This window comes from Hypanus sabinus, chromosome 18, assembly GCF_030144855.1.
Source record: "Hypanus sabinus isolate sHypSab1 chromosome 18, sHypSab1.hap1, whole genome shotgun sequence".
Classification (NCBI taxonomy): Eukaryota; Metazoa; Chordata; class Chondrichthyes; order Myliobatiformes; family Dasyatidae; genus Hypanus; species Hypanus sabinus.
In genome coordinates, this window is record NC_082723.1 from 48,453,567 (window position 1) to 48,469,909 (window position 16,343).

General features: G+C 41.3%; 1 long non-coding RNA gene across 1 annotated transcript in view; it reads left to right on the forward strand.

Moving 5' to 3' along the window:
- The first annotated feature begins 453 nt into the window (after nt 1–453).
- LOC132377515 (uncharacterized) overlaps nt 454–16,343 on the forward strand; it is a 154,538-nt gene continuing 138,648 nt past the window's right edge. Inside the window, exon 1 of the long non-coding RNA XR_009506667.1 lies at nt 454–564. This is a non-coding gene — a long non-coding RNA (uncharacterized LOC132377515). The remainder of the gene's footprint in view (nt 565–16,343) is intronic.

Sequence of the window (16,343 nt, forward strand, 5' to 3'; positions counted from 1 at the left end):
TTTTTGCACCATTCTCTGCAAAACTCTAGATACTGTTATGCCTGAAAATCTGAGGTGATCAGCAGTTTGATGTACTCAAGCCACCCAGTCTTGCACCTACAGTTATTCCACAGTTGGTCACTTAGCTAACATTTCCTCCCTGTTTTGATGTTTGGTCTGAACAACAACCAAACCTTTTCACTATGTTTGCATGCATTGAATTGCTACCACGTGACTGGCCGATTAGGTACTTACATTAGTGAGCAGGTGTACAGGTGTACCTAATAAAGTGGCCACTGAGTGGAATTGTATTTGGCATGTGCTTGCTATTAGACTGATGACAGCCTTAGGACATTTTGTGTTTACCAACTCTGCTGCTGCACACTTAAAGGGTCGGAATCAGGTCAGAAGCATACCATGGTTATTCAAACACTATAAAGATGTAAATGAATTTTAAAATGTCTCAATAGGGGACTGAATTGTATGAAACACACACCAAATGATGGAGGAACTCAGCAGACCAGGTAACATCTATGGAACAAAGTACAGTCGACTTTTCGGGCCAACTTTCCTCCAACGTGTTATGTAAGTTCCAGAAATTTTCTCTTGTTTGTGGCTGAATTGTATCTTATTTTTATTTGTTGCAAGGTAGCTCTTGCACTGTATGAACGGATTCTGCTTTCGGTCATAGCCTTCAGTTCTACACATTATCAGCTACTGAACTCCAGTTAGATATTAGAAGGGGGAATATGTCAAGAAAAGTCATATCAGGAGTTAAGCTGCTGTGAACTGTACAGTGAAAAGTCTCATCCATTCCTGACATCTCAACAATGGATTCTACCAGTCTTTCTGTCTTGAGAAAGGGTGGATCTTCAGAACTGAAGTTTGATTATGAACACTCAAGAGCTTCTGCCTGTTGTGCAGGATAGCTTATTCTGGCTTCTACCCCAGTCTTTCCAATCTTGATAGACAAAACATCAAAAGCTTATACCCCTCCATAGATGCTGTCTGACTTGCTGTGTTCCACCAGCATTTTGTATGTAGCTTGGACTCATGATGTGTTCTACAACAATATCTTGTATTTGGAAGAAATGAATGGGTTCATTCTTTGAGAAGACATTCTTTATGAGAATGATGGTGTGAAAGGTGGATAGAATGAAGTGGCCAAGTCAATTAGGGAAAGGAAATCTTACAAAATACTTTCTGTCTTCCTCATGATAAGTTGAGGAAGTCACTTTGTTGCTGATTAATGTCTCCATTGCCCTACCTTGTTTGAGGTGATTCCTGTTTCAAGCAGTTAGAGCTGAGATTGCATCTAAATCAGAGTCAGAATCAGACTTAGAATCAGGTTTAATAACATTGGTATAAAATTTGTTGTTTTGCAGTAGCATTACATAGCAATAGCTAATAAAAACAACTATAAATTACAAAATAAATATGAAATGTATATACAAATTGAATGAAATAAATGTATGATCAAAGTACATACATGTCACTGTATACTACCCTGAGATTCATTTTCTTATGTGCATTATTAGTAAATAGAAGGAAACACAATTGAATCAATGAAAAGCCATACATGACAAACAAACAACGGCCATGCAAAAGACAACAAAAATAAAAACAAACAAATAAATAAATAGGCAATAAATATCAAGAACACAGTTATAGAGTCATTAAAAGTGAGTCCATAGGTTGTCTTATCAAGTCGATGATGGGGGTGAGTGAAGTTATCCCCTCTGGTTCAAGGGCCTGATGTTTGAGGAGTAATAACTGTTTCTGAACCTGGTGGTGTGGGACTTGAGGCTCCTGTATCTCCTTCCTGATGGCAGCAGCAAGAAGAAAGCACGGTCTGGGTGGTGGGCGTCCTTGATGTTGGATGCTGCTCTCCTATGACCGCACTCCATGTAGTTCTGCTCAGTGGTTGGGAGGGCTTTAGCCATGGTGGACTGGGTCATCTCCATTACTTTTTGTACTTACTTTTCCATTCAAGGGCATTGGTGTTTCCACACCAGGCCATGATGTAAACAGTCAATATACACTTCACAAACTTCTAAGAAGGTAGTAGTTGCCACGTTTTCATCATAATGGCACTTCTGCGCTGGGCTCAGGACAGATCCTCATAAATGATGACACTGAGGAACATAAAGTTGCTAACCCGCTCCACTCTGATTCCCTGATGATGACTGGCACATGCACCTCTGGTTTCCACCTTCTGAAGGCAATAATCAGCTCCTTGGTCTTGCTGACATTGAGTGAGAGGTTGTTGTTGTGGCACCACTAAGCCAGATTTTCAGTCTCCCTCCTATATACTGATTTATCACCACTTTTGATTCAGCCAATAGCAGTGGTGTTGTCAGCAAACTTAAATACAGCATTGGAGCTGTGCTTTGCCTCACAGTTAAAAGAATAATGTGAGCAAAGAAGCTGGCTAACCACACAGCCTTGTGGTGCACTTGTGCTGATGGAGATCGTGGAGGAGACGTTTTTGCCAGTTCGAACTGATTGGGGTCTGGGAAGGAAAAGGTACTATAAGACCATAAGACCATAAGATAGAGGAGCAGAAGTAGGCCATTTGGCCTAGTGAGTCTGCTCCAGCATTTAATCATGGGCTGATCCAATTCTTCCAGTCATCCCTACTCCCCTCCTTTCACCCCATACCCTTTGAAGCCCTGGCTAATCAAGAACCTATCTATCTCTGCCTTAAATACACCCTATGACTTGGCCTCCACAGCTGCTTGTGGCAACAAATTAGACAGATTTACCACCCTCTGACTAAAGTAATTTCACCTCATCTCAGTTCTAAAAGGACATCCTTCAATCTTGAAGTCATATCCTGATGTCCTAGAATCCCCTACCATGGGAAATAACTTTGCCATCCCTAATCTGTTCAGGCCTTTTAACATTAGAAATGTTTCTATGAGATCCCCCCCTCATTCTCCTGAACTCCAGCCCAAGAGCTGGAATCATTTTCATGAAGCTTCTCTGAACCCTCTCCAATGTCAGTATATCCTTTCTAAAATAAGGAGCCCAAAACTGCACACAGTACTCCAAGTGTGGTCTCACAAATGTGTTATAGTATAGGTACTATACTATAGTATAGCCTTATAGGTACTATTTTCCTGGTGATTTTATCTTGACAGTATATTTGTCAATCACTTCCACTGCTTTGTTGTTATATATGCCAAATGCATCCTCCTTAAAACACATCAGCTGCCTGACCAGATGATTCCAATTTTCTTTATATAACATGCAGGACCTCAGATATACACCCTTGCTTCTTGCAAATCTTTTCTTCAATTCAAAACTATGGTTATCATGAACATGCCTACTCGCATGTGCAAATCTAACTGCCTGATGGTCTAGCTGGCACCTATACCTTTCGATACCCTCAAGAATGTTAACAATAAGCACGTATCAGGAATTTCCATGACCAACATCATTCTTATAGGTTAGTAAAGCAACTTCATTAAAATGTCTCTTTGAGGCTTCCACAGATCCTTGAATGAGACCATCCCATTCACAACGTCTGCTGTACTACCTCAGCAACAATGTATTATTCCTCTTCTCAGGAAATGTCAATCTCCTTTCTTCTGTACTCTCCCCGATACTGTTTGCTTCTGGGCATTAACACATATTCCATTGACACATTGAAAAGCTGAGTCCAAGAATACCAGTCTACTCTCTAACATACCTAACTGCTCACCATTGTGATGGCAATTCTTCGATGACCTCCTCTCCGTTTCCATTTGACTAAATTACTCCACTGCTATTCCCTCAAGCAGCAACACCCCAATATCAGGAGCAATGCATTTTTTTGTAAATTCTTTTATGTTGGCTGCATGCAAGAATAAATAGAATAGCTTGTTAACAGAACATCATTTAATAAAAAGGCATACTCTCAAATAAACAGCATCACGTGGTACCACAATATATGAAAATCATACCAAATACTACACTTAGTTCTCCCCAACTCTTCCATTGAAGACTGCATTGGTGCTGCTTCATGCGCCCATGCTGAGCTCATCAATTTCATCCAATTTGCATCCAACTTCCAACCTGCCCTTAAATTCAACTGGTCCATTACTGACACCTCTCTCCCCTTTCTCAATCTCTCTGTCTCCATCTCTGGAAACAAACTGTTTACCAAAATCTTTTATTCCATAGCTGTCTTCACTATACATACCTCTTCCTACCATGTCTCCTGTAAAAATGCAGTTCCCTTTTCTCAATTCCTTTGTCTCTGCTACATCTGTTCCCAGGATGAGGCTTTTCTTTTGAGGATATCAGAGATGTCCCTCTTCTTCAAAGGACAGGGTTTTCCTTCTTGACCATTGATGCTCCTCTCACTCACATTTCCTCCATTTCCCAGATTTTCATGTTCACCCCATCTTCACACCATCTTATCAGGTATAGAGTACCTCTTGTCCTCACCTACCACCCCATGGGCCTTTGTGTTCAACACATCATTCTTCACAATTTCCATCACCTTCAGAAGGATCCTACCACCAAACACATCTTTACCTTACCTACCCCCCACCCCCACAACTCACCACTTTCCACAGGGATTGATCTGGGCAGCCACCAGACTGATGGTATGAGCTTTGATTACTCCTTCCAGTAATTCTTTTTACCCTCCTCCTTCTTTTATCCTCTATTCCCCAATCTGGACTCTTACCTCTTCTTTTCACCTGCCTATCACTTTTGCCTGGTGCCTCTCATTCTTCCTGTCACCCATGCTCCACCTTCATCTCCCCTCAGATTCCTTCACCTTTACCTTTTCCACCCTTCTGGCTTCACCTTCTAACTAGATCTCCTTCCCCTTCCCCAATCCTTTTATTCTGTCATCTTTCCCTTTTCTTTTCAGTCCTGAAGAAGGTTCTCAATCTGAAGCAGTGACTCTTTATTCATTTCCATAGATGCTGCCTGGCCTGCTGAATTCCTCCAGCATTTTGTGTGTGTTGCTCTGGATTTCCAGCATCTGCAGTACACCTAGCTCCCAACACAGCCATTATACTGTACTTAAATAAACTATAACATAAGGAGGGAATATGATGGACATGTCTGTATAACGGCGCAAAACTTTGAAAAGAACATGCAGGTTGACAACCTACAGGGTTATCAGCTTGTAAGTGGAGACAGAGAATAAAGTTATTGGAGTTGTAAAATGCAGAAATAGGTCCTTTGACCTGCCATGTCTATGACATCACATTTACCTGCATTTTGTGTTTTGGCAGTTCAAGTGCTCATCCACAATTTTCTTACACAGTAGGTCATGAGAACATTTGCCCCCACTCAGGCTGTGTGTTCCAGGTTCTAAGAGCTCTCTGGATGAAAACAATCTTCTTCAGGTCCACAGATTAGGTCTTAAGGGGAAAGATGAGCAGCCAGAAGTTGTGATATATATTGGCACCTACAACATCTGTAGGAAAAGGGATAAGTTCCTGAAAAGAGAATATGGAACTAGGTAGAAAGCTGAAAAAAGGGACCTCAAGGGTAGTAAAATGTTTCTTTGAGGCTTCTGCAGATCCTTGAATGAGACCAGCCCATTCACAATGTCTGCTGTACTACCTCAGCAACAACATATTATTCCTGTTCTCAGGAAATGTTGTGCTCTTTTGTTCTGTGCTCTCCCTGATTCTGTTTGCTTCTGGACATCAACACACATTCCATTGGCACATTGAAAAGCTGAGTCCAAGAATACCACTCTACTCTCTAACATACCTAACTGTTCACCATTGTGATGGCAATTCTTCGATGACCTGCTCTCCATTTCCATTTGACCAGGTTCCCCATTTAAGGCTCATTCATAAACTCAGGAAACATGGGATCCAGGGAAATATAGCTGTGTGGTTTCAAAATTTGCTTGCTCACCGAAGTCAGAAGCTGGTTGTAAATGGTAGTATCCTGCCTAGAGGTTGGTGACCGGTAGTATTTTGCAAGGATCTTTTCTGCAGCCCCTTCCTTTTGTAATTTTTATAAATGACTTGGATGGACGAGTACAAGAATAGGTTAGTAAGTTTGCATATGACATGAAGGTTAGTGGTATTGTGGGTAGTGTAGAAGTTTGTCATGTGTGACAACTGGACATTAGTAGGATGCTAAGCTGAGCTGAGAATAGGCAGATGGTGTTCATTCCAGATAAGTATGAAGTGATACTCTGGAAGGACTTACTTGAAGGCAGAGTTCAAGGATTCTTAGCAGTCTAGAGGAACAGATGGAATTTGGAGTCCATGTCTGTAGATCCCTCAAGGTTTCAGCACAAATTGATAGTGCGGTTAAGAAGGCACATAGTGTGTTGGCCTTCATTATTTGTGTTGTGAGGTAATGTTGCAACTCTATAACATTCTGGTTAGCCCACACTTTTCAGTATTGCGTTCGGTTCTGGTTGCCTCATTATAGGAATGATGTGGAAGCTGTCGAGAGGGAGGGTGCACAACACATTTACCACGTTGCTGCCTGGATTAGAGAGCATGTCTTATGAGGATATGTTAAGCAAACTAGGGCTTTTCAGTATGGAGAGAAGGAGATACAAGGTGACTTGGGAGAATGTTTTAGTTGATGAGACAGATGGAGAATAACTGACAGAGACCTTTTTCCAAGGACTGAGGTGGTTTAAACAAGGGAGCATAATTTTAAGGTGATTGGAGTAAAATATGGGGGATGTCAGAGATAGGTAGTTTACACAGAGAATGGTGGGTGTGGGAAAGCACTGCCAGTGGTCGTGGTAAGGGCAGATACTTCAGGAACATTTGAGGGACTCTTTGGAACATAGATGAAAGAAAAATAGAGAGTATGGGGGAGGGATGATTTAAACTGATTGTAGAGAAGGTTAAAGGTTAGCACAAAGTTGTGGGCCAAAGGGCCTGTACTGCGCTGTACTGTTCTATGTTCCTCAGGTCCCTCCTAAACCTTCACCACTTGCCCCTAAACCTCAGCCCTCTAGTAACAGATATTTCTGTAACTAGGATAAGTTTCCCTCTTTCTATCCAAAACATGTCTGTGATAAATTTACACCTACCTATCAGGTGCCCACATCAGCCTTGCCTGGTATAAAAAATACTGATCCCAGCACATTGTTGCAATCGCAAAGAAAGTTCACCCAAGGCTTTACTTCATTAAGAGCTTGCGGGCATTCGTTACGTCAGCAAAGATTCTTGCAATCTTTTTTAGATGTATGGTGCATTCTAACTGGTTGCATCACAGCCTGATAAGGAACCCCTAATATAATCATATAAATATAATGGTTATATAGTTATATTGAGCAGGATCACAAGAGGCTGCAGAGGGTTGTAAACTTAGCTCGATCATAGGCACATCTCGCACCTCCATTGAGGGCATCTTCAAGAGGTGGTGCCTCAAGATGGCAGTGTCCATTACTAAGGATCCTCACCATTTGGGACACATCCTCCTCTCGTTACTACCACCAGCAAAGAAGTATAAGAGCCTGACGGCCTAAATGCGTTGATGCAGGAACAGCTTCTTCTACTCTGAAAGAAGAAGCAACGTAATGTTCATTCAGCAATGGTCCATGAATCCATATACCCTACCTGGTTCTTGTTTTATTTTGGCTATTTATTTACTTCAGTGATTTATTGTAATTTTATAATTTAGCACAGTACTGCTAACATAAAACACCAAGTCTTATGTGACCTTAATCAGTGATAATAACCTTGATTCTGCAAACATATTCTACAGGGTCTCCTCATAACTGAACAAGGAAATTATGTGAAATCTCTATGAAGTGCTGGTTAGTTTTCAATTGGAGTATTTTGACCAGTTCTGCAGAGCCCACTTCACAGAGGACATGAAGCGAGGGTAATATACTAGCTTCATACAAAGGAAGGCAATTTCTGTTATGTGGAGAGGGTTAACCACATGGGACTTTTCTATGTGGCTCAGAGAATTTAAAGAGAGAATTGACAGTACTGTTTAAAACCTTGAGCAGAAAAGAAGCTGTTTCCAGTAGCAATAATCAAAGGATCCTTTAATAAGAAAAGGAATCTAGAACTGTTGAGTTGAAATTGTTGTAGCAATTATCTAGGTTGAAGATGTTTGGTGTTTAGTGCAAACAAATTCTAACTGGAATTAGTTGAAAAAAATTTGCAGTGAAATTTGGATAGAACAAAGGAATGAACTAACTGGAGAGTTCTTCAAAGTGCCAAGATTGACATGATGTGGCAAATGGCCCCTTTTGCTTCTGTATCATTTTATCTCTATGTTCACCACCTGCCTTTGAGAACTATCAAAAAATATTTTCTCAAGACATCAACATCAGACCATATGAATTCAAGGTTGTCTCATTAGTCTGACTGAAGCACCATTTTTCAATAGATTGGATGTTTTAACGCAGCAAGAATTTAGATGGAATTTGAACAAAACACTAGTATTTGCTCCAACAGTTGTAATAGTTTTTCGAATTTATCCTCACAGCAATGTGAACAGAAATGAAATATTAAACCAAGGCCACATCCATTCTCTCAGCCAGCATAGTAAAGCCCCTGTTTTTACTTTGATGAAAAAAAAGGGGGTCTCACCAACATTTAGCTCTCAAGTGACTTCAGCTGTAGAGGACTGACAACCAATGTTACATTGCTACGGACTAAACATTCTATCACATAAAATAAAAATCAGAACACTACTGGGAAAACTTTGCAGGTTCAGCTGCAGTTTCAGAAAGAGAAACGGTGAATACAAGGAAGGAAACAAAAGAAGAAGAGGGTGGTGTATCTTATAGTGAAAAGCTGTGACAAGCTGTAAACAGGAATTTCTGGTCCATGATTGAATGGGAGCAAGGAGAGAGTAAGAAACGAGGGATCCTTCCCAGATACTGGATATCTTGATCAGCGCACACAAAATGCTGGAGGAACTTAGCAAGTTGGGGAGCATCTATGGAGCGAAATAAACAGCTGATGTTTTGGGCTGAGACCCTTCATTGGGACTGGAAAATAAAGCAGCCAAAGTGAAAAGGTTGTGGGGGGAGGACAAGCTAGTTGAAGCCAGGTGAGGGGAAAGGTGGGTGGGCTGGACAGTGAATACAGAGCAGGAAGACCTGCCTTACAGCACAGGTTCAGCATGTCATCCACTCCCAGTGAACAGGAAGGAGAAGAATGACAAAAAGTAAGGGAAAAATAAGCTCGCTGAACCAGTACCACAAACGGCTGAATGATACACCGAGAGATATCAATTTGCAGAATCAGTGTCAAGTCCCAGATGCTGCAATATGACCAGTCAGAAGGTGAGGTGCTGTTCTTCAAGTGTCATTGGGTCTCACTGTAAAGGTACAGGAGTCCATAGACCGATAGGTCAGAGGGAAAGTGGGATGGAGAATTAATGAGGCAGGTAACAGGAAGTTCAGTGTCGACTGAGTTTTTATGTGTCGGCTGTCTGTTACATTTTCAACAATTGACTCTGGGCATGCCTCATTAGGTGTGCATTGGACCAGCTCAAATTCACGTCAGTTTATTATTTTTTCAAAGACTGGAGGATTACTTTTATTGCAATGCTTATGTTCTCCACGTGTTAGAGACTGAGTGTCGAAAGTGATCAAATGACTGCCACTCTTCATCCACTGACAAAGACTGTCTGCTCATTGTGTGTGTGCTGTGTAATACTGTGTGATATATTGACTGGTTGCATATTGAAACACTAATTCCCATGAACAGAAGAGCCTACAAAAAGTATTAACTGCAGCCCAGTATGGGCAAAGTCCTCCCCACTATTGAGCAGGAAAGAAACGGTAATCATTGAGGACCACTGCTATCGAGACCATGCTCTCTTCTCATTGCTGTCATCAGGCAGGTGAAACAGAAGACTCAGATCCTAAGTTCAGGAATAGTTATTACACTCAACTATCATGCTCCTGAACCAGAGGGGATAACTTCAGTCAACAGGTCGCTAAACTGATTCCACAACCTATGGACACAGTTTCAGGGACTCCACAGCTCTTGTCCTCAATGTTTATTACTTGTTTATTTATTATTATAATCATTTAGTATTTTTCTGTTTTGTATTTACACAATTTGTTGTCTTTTGCGCATGGGTTGATGGTCTCTGTGTGCAGTTTCTCTCACTGGTGTCATCAGGAAAAAGATCCAGGAAACTCAGATCCCACACCACCAGGTTCAGGAACAGTTATTAGATCTCAGCCATCAGGCTCTTAAACCAGAGAGGATAATTTCACTCACCCCAACACTGATCCCACAACCTACGGAAACACTTTCAAGGAATTTTCATTTCATGTTCTTGATATTTTTTGCTTCCTTATTTATTACTATTAGTTTGCTTTACTTTCTTTTGTATTTGCACCATTTGTTGTCTTTTGCACATTGTTTTTTCCCATCTTTGTGTGTGGTTTTTCATTGATTTTTTTGTGTTTCTTTGTATTTACTGGAATTGTCGCAAGAAAACAAAGATTCGGGTAGTATATGGTGACATATATGTAATTTGATAATAAATTTACTTTGAACTTTTGAACTTTGTTACTTCCCCGGCTTCTTATCAAGGGACCACTCTCTCCAGCACCCTCCAACCCAGTGACACTTGCATGAGCTCTTTCTGGTCAAGTAGATTTAGCTGCAAGGAGACTTATTTGTACACAGAAGCTGTCTGTTTTAACTTGTTTCTGGAGGCACAAAGGAATATATAGGCCACTGTGTAAAATAAAGTCCCTTTAATTTAACTGCCTGACTAGAAAAGCTTAACGAGAAAATAAAAGTAATTTCTAGTAGGCTAACTGTGCAACATAGCTGAGATGCAAAGGTTCAGCAACTTGTCAAAGGCTCCTGGGGACAAACCATATATTTAGGTCACTTGAAGAAATACAGCTGTGTGACGCAAGTGTTGCCCAAGTACGTGTAATGTGGTACATCTTTATTTTCTCACTTCTCAGGTAGAGAATGACGCTGACATACACGGTGACATTTTGCAGTCTGCCCACAAAACTTCTAGATATATCTCTTCTGATCTACAATCACTGTAATCTGCAGTCTATATTTTCCCTTTAAGTAACATTCTTTCAAACTGTCTTAACGAAGTAGCAATTTTACAATATAACGAAAGACTAGGAAGACACGATTCTTAGGAATGCAGGAATGGCATCTTTAGCAACTGATGCACCATCAATAACTCTTGGAGATGGGAGGTGAACAATAGGCTTTTATTAGCAGCAAGAGACCGCCAACACAACATCCTGGAGACTGAGGGAGGAGCAGTGCCTCCAATTGCCTTTATACAGGGGTCTGTGGGAGGAGCCACAGGAGTAGTCAGCAGAAGGGCGTGTCCAGACAGGTATATGTAGTTCACCACAGCAACACATACAAAATGCTGGAGGAAATCAGCAGGTCAGGCAGCATCCATAGAAATGGATAAACAGTTGCCATTTCAGGCTGAGACTTCAGGACTGGAAAGGAAGGGGGAAGATGCCAGATTAAAAAGCTGGGAAAAGGGCAGGAGGATGACCAGAAGGTGTTAGGTGAAGCTAGGTGAGTGGGGAAGGTGAAGGGCTGGAGGGGAAGGGATCTGATAGGAGAGGAAAGTGGACCATAGGAGAAAGGAGAGGAGGAGGGGACCCAGGGGAGGTCATAGGCAGGTGAGAAGAGGTAAGTGACCAGAGTGGGGAATAGAAGAAGAGAGGAGGGGAAGGGAACTTTCTTTAACTAGAAGGAGAAATTGATATTCATACCATTATGTTGGACTACATTCTAGTTAGCCTCCATCCCCTCTCCCCACCTTATTATTCTGTGCCTTCCCCTTTCCTTTCCAGTCCTGAAGACCAAAAAGTCAACTATCTATTGATTTCCATGGTTGCTGCCTGACCTGCTGAGTTCCTCCAGCATTTTGTGTGTATTCCTTTGGATCTCCAGCAAGTGCAGTATTTCTTGTGTATATGGCATCTTTAAGGAGATGGAGGTACATTTTCATGGCCAGAAGAAAGGTTGGCGTGGAGGACTAAAATGACACAGTGTTAAACTTCCTCTACCTGGTATCTTGTTAGCAAATATGCCGTCTCTGAAGAATGATTGAGGACCTAAGGGCAAAATTCCTGTATTGGAGGGAAATGAAAGATTTCATAAGACATGGCTCAACTCAGACACGCTGGATATATCAGAAAGACCCGAGAGTTGCTTTGTTCACTGAATGGACTGAATTGCTGATTCGAAGAGGGCAAAAGGAGGCAGTCTGTGTTTCATGATAAACTCCTATGCAGTGCTCAGTCGTAGCAATCTTGTTACATTCTTCTTCCACTGCCTGGAATATCTAATGTTTAAGTGCAGTCCATTCTACTTACTGAGAAAGTTCTCCATGATCCAGACCACAGTTTACATGCTGCCAAAGGTCGATATTAAGGAAGCACTTACATATTGAGTGTCGTAATTAACTACCATGAAACAGCCTATCTTGACACTTTTCATATCATTGCTGGGGTTATTCAATACAGCAAGCTTGAGGAAATCTCTGCCCAATTATCATTAACAATTCACTGCAGCATCAGGGTTCCTACGACACAGGACCATAGCTATACCACAATTAGAAACGCCGAGACCGCATTTCAGGAAATCTGTTCATTTGACTGTTGAACTTCTACTTGCACACAGGGAGAGGTTAAAGAGCAAGGCTCCAGAAGTAAGGACAATGAAGAGGTGGTCATGAAGGCAGAGGAGCGGCTACAGAACTGCTTCATGTCAGTGGACTGGACCATGTTCAAAGACCCATCTGAACAAACACACCATGGTTGTCATGGATTTTATAAAGTCAGTCATAGATGAAGGTCCCTGCAAAATCATTCAGATTCTTCCTCAACCAGAATCTCTAAGTGAACCAAGAGATCTGCTATCTACTGAGGGCCAGGTCAGTGGTGTTCAGGTCTGGCAACCAAGTAAGATACAGCAGGTGCAGGTACAACCTCTCACTTGCAAAGTGGCAATTCCAGACCAAACTGGAATCACGGAAGGATGCTTGACAGCCATGGCAGAGATTGGCTACAAAGTTACACCATGCAACATATGTGACAACAAGGTGTGGCTCACAGATGAGCTTAATGCCTTTTATGCTGGCTTTGACTGACCTGGAGAACCTTCATGAATTCCCACAGCCCCCAAAGACCCTGTGATTTCAGTCTCTGGGGCCAACATGAAGGATTCCTTCAGGAGGGTGAACCCACAGAAAACATCTGACTCAGACAGACACCTGGCTGAGCAATGAGAACCTGTGCTGATCTACTAGTTAGAGTGTTCACTCATATCGTCAGCCTCTCGCTTTGACAGTCTGAGGTACCAACTTGCTTCAAGCAGTCTTCAATTGTACCAGTGCCCAAGAAGAACATGGTAACCTGCCTCAACAACTGTCATCAGGTAGCACTTATATCCACTATGATGAAAAGCTTTGAGAGGTGGGTAATGAAGCATATCAACTCTTGCCTGAGGAATGACTTGGATCCATTCTAATTTTCCTACTGTCACAACAGGTCAACAGCAGATGCCATTTCATTGGCTCTTCACTCAAACCTGGACAATGTGGACAGTGAGGATGCATATATCAGGGTGCTTTTCATTGACCGCAGCTTGGCATTCATATACTATCATCCCCCCGGAAGAGAATCAATAATCTAGGCCTCAATACCTCATTGTGCAACTGGATCCCTCACTTGCAGACTCCAGTCAGTTTAGATTCGCAACATTCCCTGCACAGTCACCACAGCACAGGCACGTCACAAGGCTGTGTGGTTAGGGTCCTGCTCTACTCACTTTCTACTTATGAACATGAGAGTAAGCACAGTTCCAACGCCATATTTAAGTTTGCTAACGACACCACTCCTGTTGGCTGTATCAAAGGTGGTGGTGAATCAACGTATAGGAGGGAGATTGAAAATCTGGTTGAGTGGTGCCAAAACAATATCCTCTTACTCAATGTCAGCAAGACCAAGGAGCTGGTTATTGTTTTCAGAAGAAGAAAACCAGAGGTCCATGAGCTAGTCGTCATCAGGGAGTCCGAAGTACAAATGGTCAGCAACTTTAAAGTCTTCCTTTCAAAGTATCTTTCCTGGGTCCAATACATAACTGCCATTACAAAGAAAGCAAAAAAGACCCTCTACTTTCTTAGAAGTTTACGAAGATTTGGTATGTCATCTAAAACTTTGAGAAACTTCTATAGTTGCACTGTTGAGAGTAATCTGACTAGTTGCATTATAGCCTAACATGGAAACACAAACATGGAAGTTATGCTGAAAAGAAACTTGGGTGCATTTGAAAATGCAAGATGGTCTTTGGGAAACTAATAGTTGTCTATCGCAGACATTACAAAGCAACTCTCCTTCAGCATAAGGAAAAGAGGAATTAGTATTTCAGAATATTGATTTACACTCTACCAAAAGGACATCAAATATTTTGCTTCTGTGCTCAAAGGTATTTGTAACAAGGTCTCTGGCAAACCAACCTCTTATCTCGGGCCAAATTGTTCTTTAATAATTTAGCATAATTAAGACCTAATTGATACGTTAACTACTAATTGCAAGTAACTACTCAGAAGAAATGGCATTTTTGGGTTGAAGTAGATGGGAGAACAAGTAGAGATGGGCAATTACAAAGTAATTTAAAGTGTTAGAGTTGATGATGCTCCCCACTTGATATAATTAATGCTACTGAAGTTGAGATTAGAAGGGAAGCTCTTAAAGTGGTTCTATATTATTCTCTTACCAAGGTCATTAGTACCTTAATTGTAAAATTATACACAAAGCACATTTCAACGTAACTCCATTACACCATAAAGCTTCTGCTTCTCTTTTCCCACTCTCTTCTGCTCAGGTTCTTTGCACACAAAAACAATTTCAGCAGAATTTATTTTTCATTGTTCCAGATTTACTGGTCTCTTGACCCTGAGTCATATTTTCGGTTCCAGCATGACCTTTGTGTTGTTGTTCTCTGGGAGTCTGACTCCTAGCATTTTGGTTAGGTCAGCACAGGGCTGTATCATTGCGCTAAAATACTGCACTCAGTCCAATACATCATGGGCACAGAACCCCCTACCTTTGGAAGTCCTACAGGAGGTGATATCATCTAGTATAAAAGATCCCCAGCATCTGGACCATGCTATTTTCTCACACGTAACCATTGGGCAGGAGGTACAGAAACACTGTATCCCACACCACCAAGTTCTAAACAGCTACTTTGCTTCAACCATTCAGTTCTTCAACTAACCAGCATAACCCTAATGACTACCTCAGCATAGCAACACTACAACCATTTTTTTCACTGTGCACTACAATGGACTTATTTTCTGTTATTTTAGTTCTTTTTTTTTGTAAAGAATCTATATAGTTTATGTGTAATACACTGAATAAGATTTTTACTGCTATGCTATAGGTATTTCATTTTAGCAGTTCTGGACATGCAGTCTCTTTAGCTTTTAACGTGTTTTGGTTTGAGCTGAAGGTAAGGGGCTACGTTCTTCAATTTAGGAATATTGTGTCAGCCAATCAGGATGGGAAAGGTGTGAGAGAACACTGTTTTTTTTTTAAGGACACTGGTATGGGTCAGGTCTTTTTGATGGGAGCTGGGAGAGGACAGAAGTGTAGAAAACTGAGGATGCCGTCCCTTTTGCACAGGTGCTTGGTGCAGAAGGATAGCTTCGAGGAGGAAGGCCTGATACTCACATGGGGGAGTCCGTTTGTCCGAGATGGATTTTGAGCGATATTTGGAAAGTGGTCTGTGCTTCCATGCAGTCCATGCATCCAGTGATTGAGTTAGAGACAACTTCAAGATGCGCTCCAACTTATGCGCACATTCAGACTAGGTTAGCTGTAATAGGCCCTTTTTATTTCTTTTCTTTTCTTTTTCCTACTAACTGGTCAATAAAGCTGAGATTTGTAAATAAACTTTGTTATTTCTTGCTGACAACTATTTGCCTGCTATTTACACAGTATTCACACAGATTGGGGCTCAGGTGGTCGAGACATCCCAATTTCCTGGTTTTGGTGAGACCCAAGTCATACTGATCCTAGACATACTGAGCTTGGAAAAGGTGGTTTTCTCACTGCTGAGTCTAATGGTTGTTAGTGAGAGGCTAACAAGTCTCATCTCTAGAGATATCCAGTAAAAAGGGGCTTCATATGTTTAACCTAAGATATTTTTTTTGGTGAATGTTGTGTCGTAGCTATACTCAATAGCTGTGATGCTGCGGCAAGCAAGTTTTTCATTGCATCTGTGCACTACAGTAGACTTATCCTTTCTTGTAAAAAAAAGTATGTAATTTGTTTAACCTATGCTCTTTTTGATTAATGTCTTTGATGCTAAGTAGATATGATGCTGCTGCAAGTGATATTTTTATTTCACCTGTGCTTGTATGTATGATAATAACCTTGACTTTGA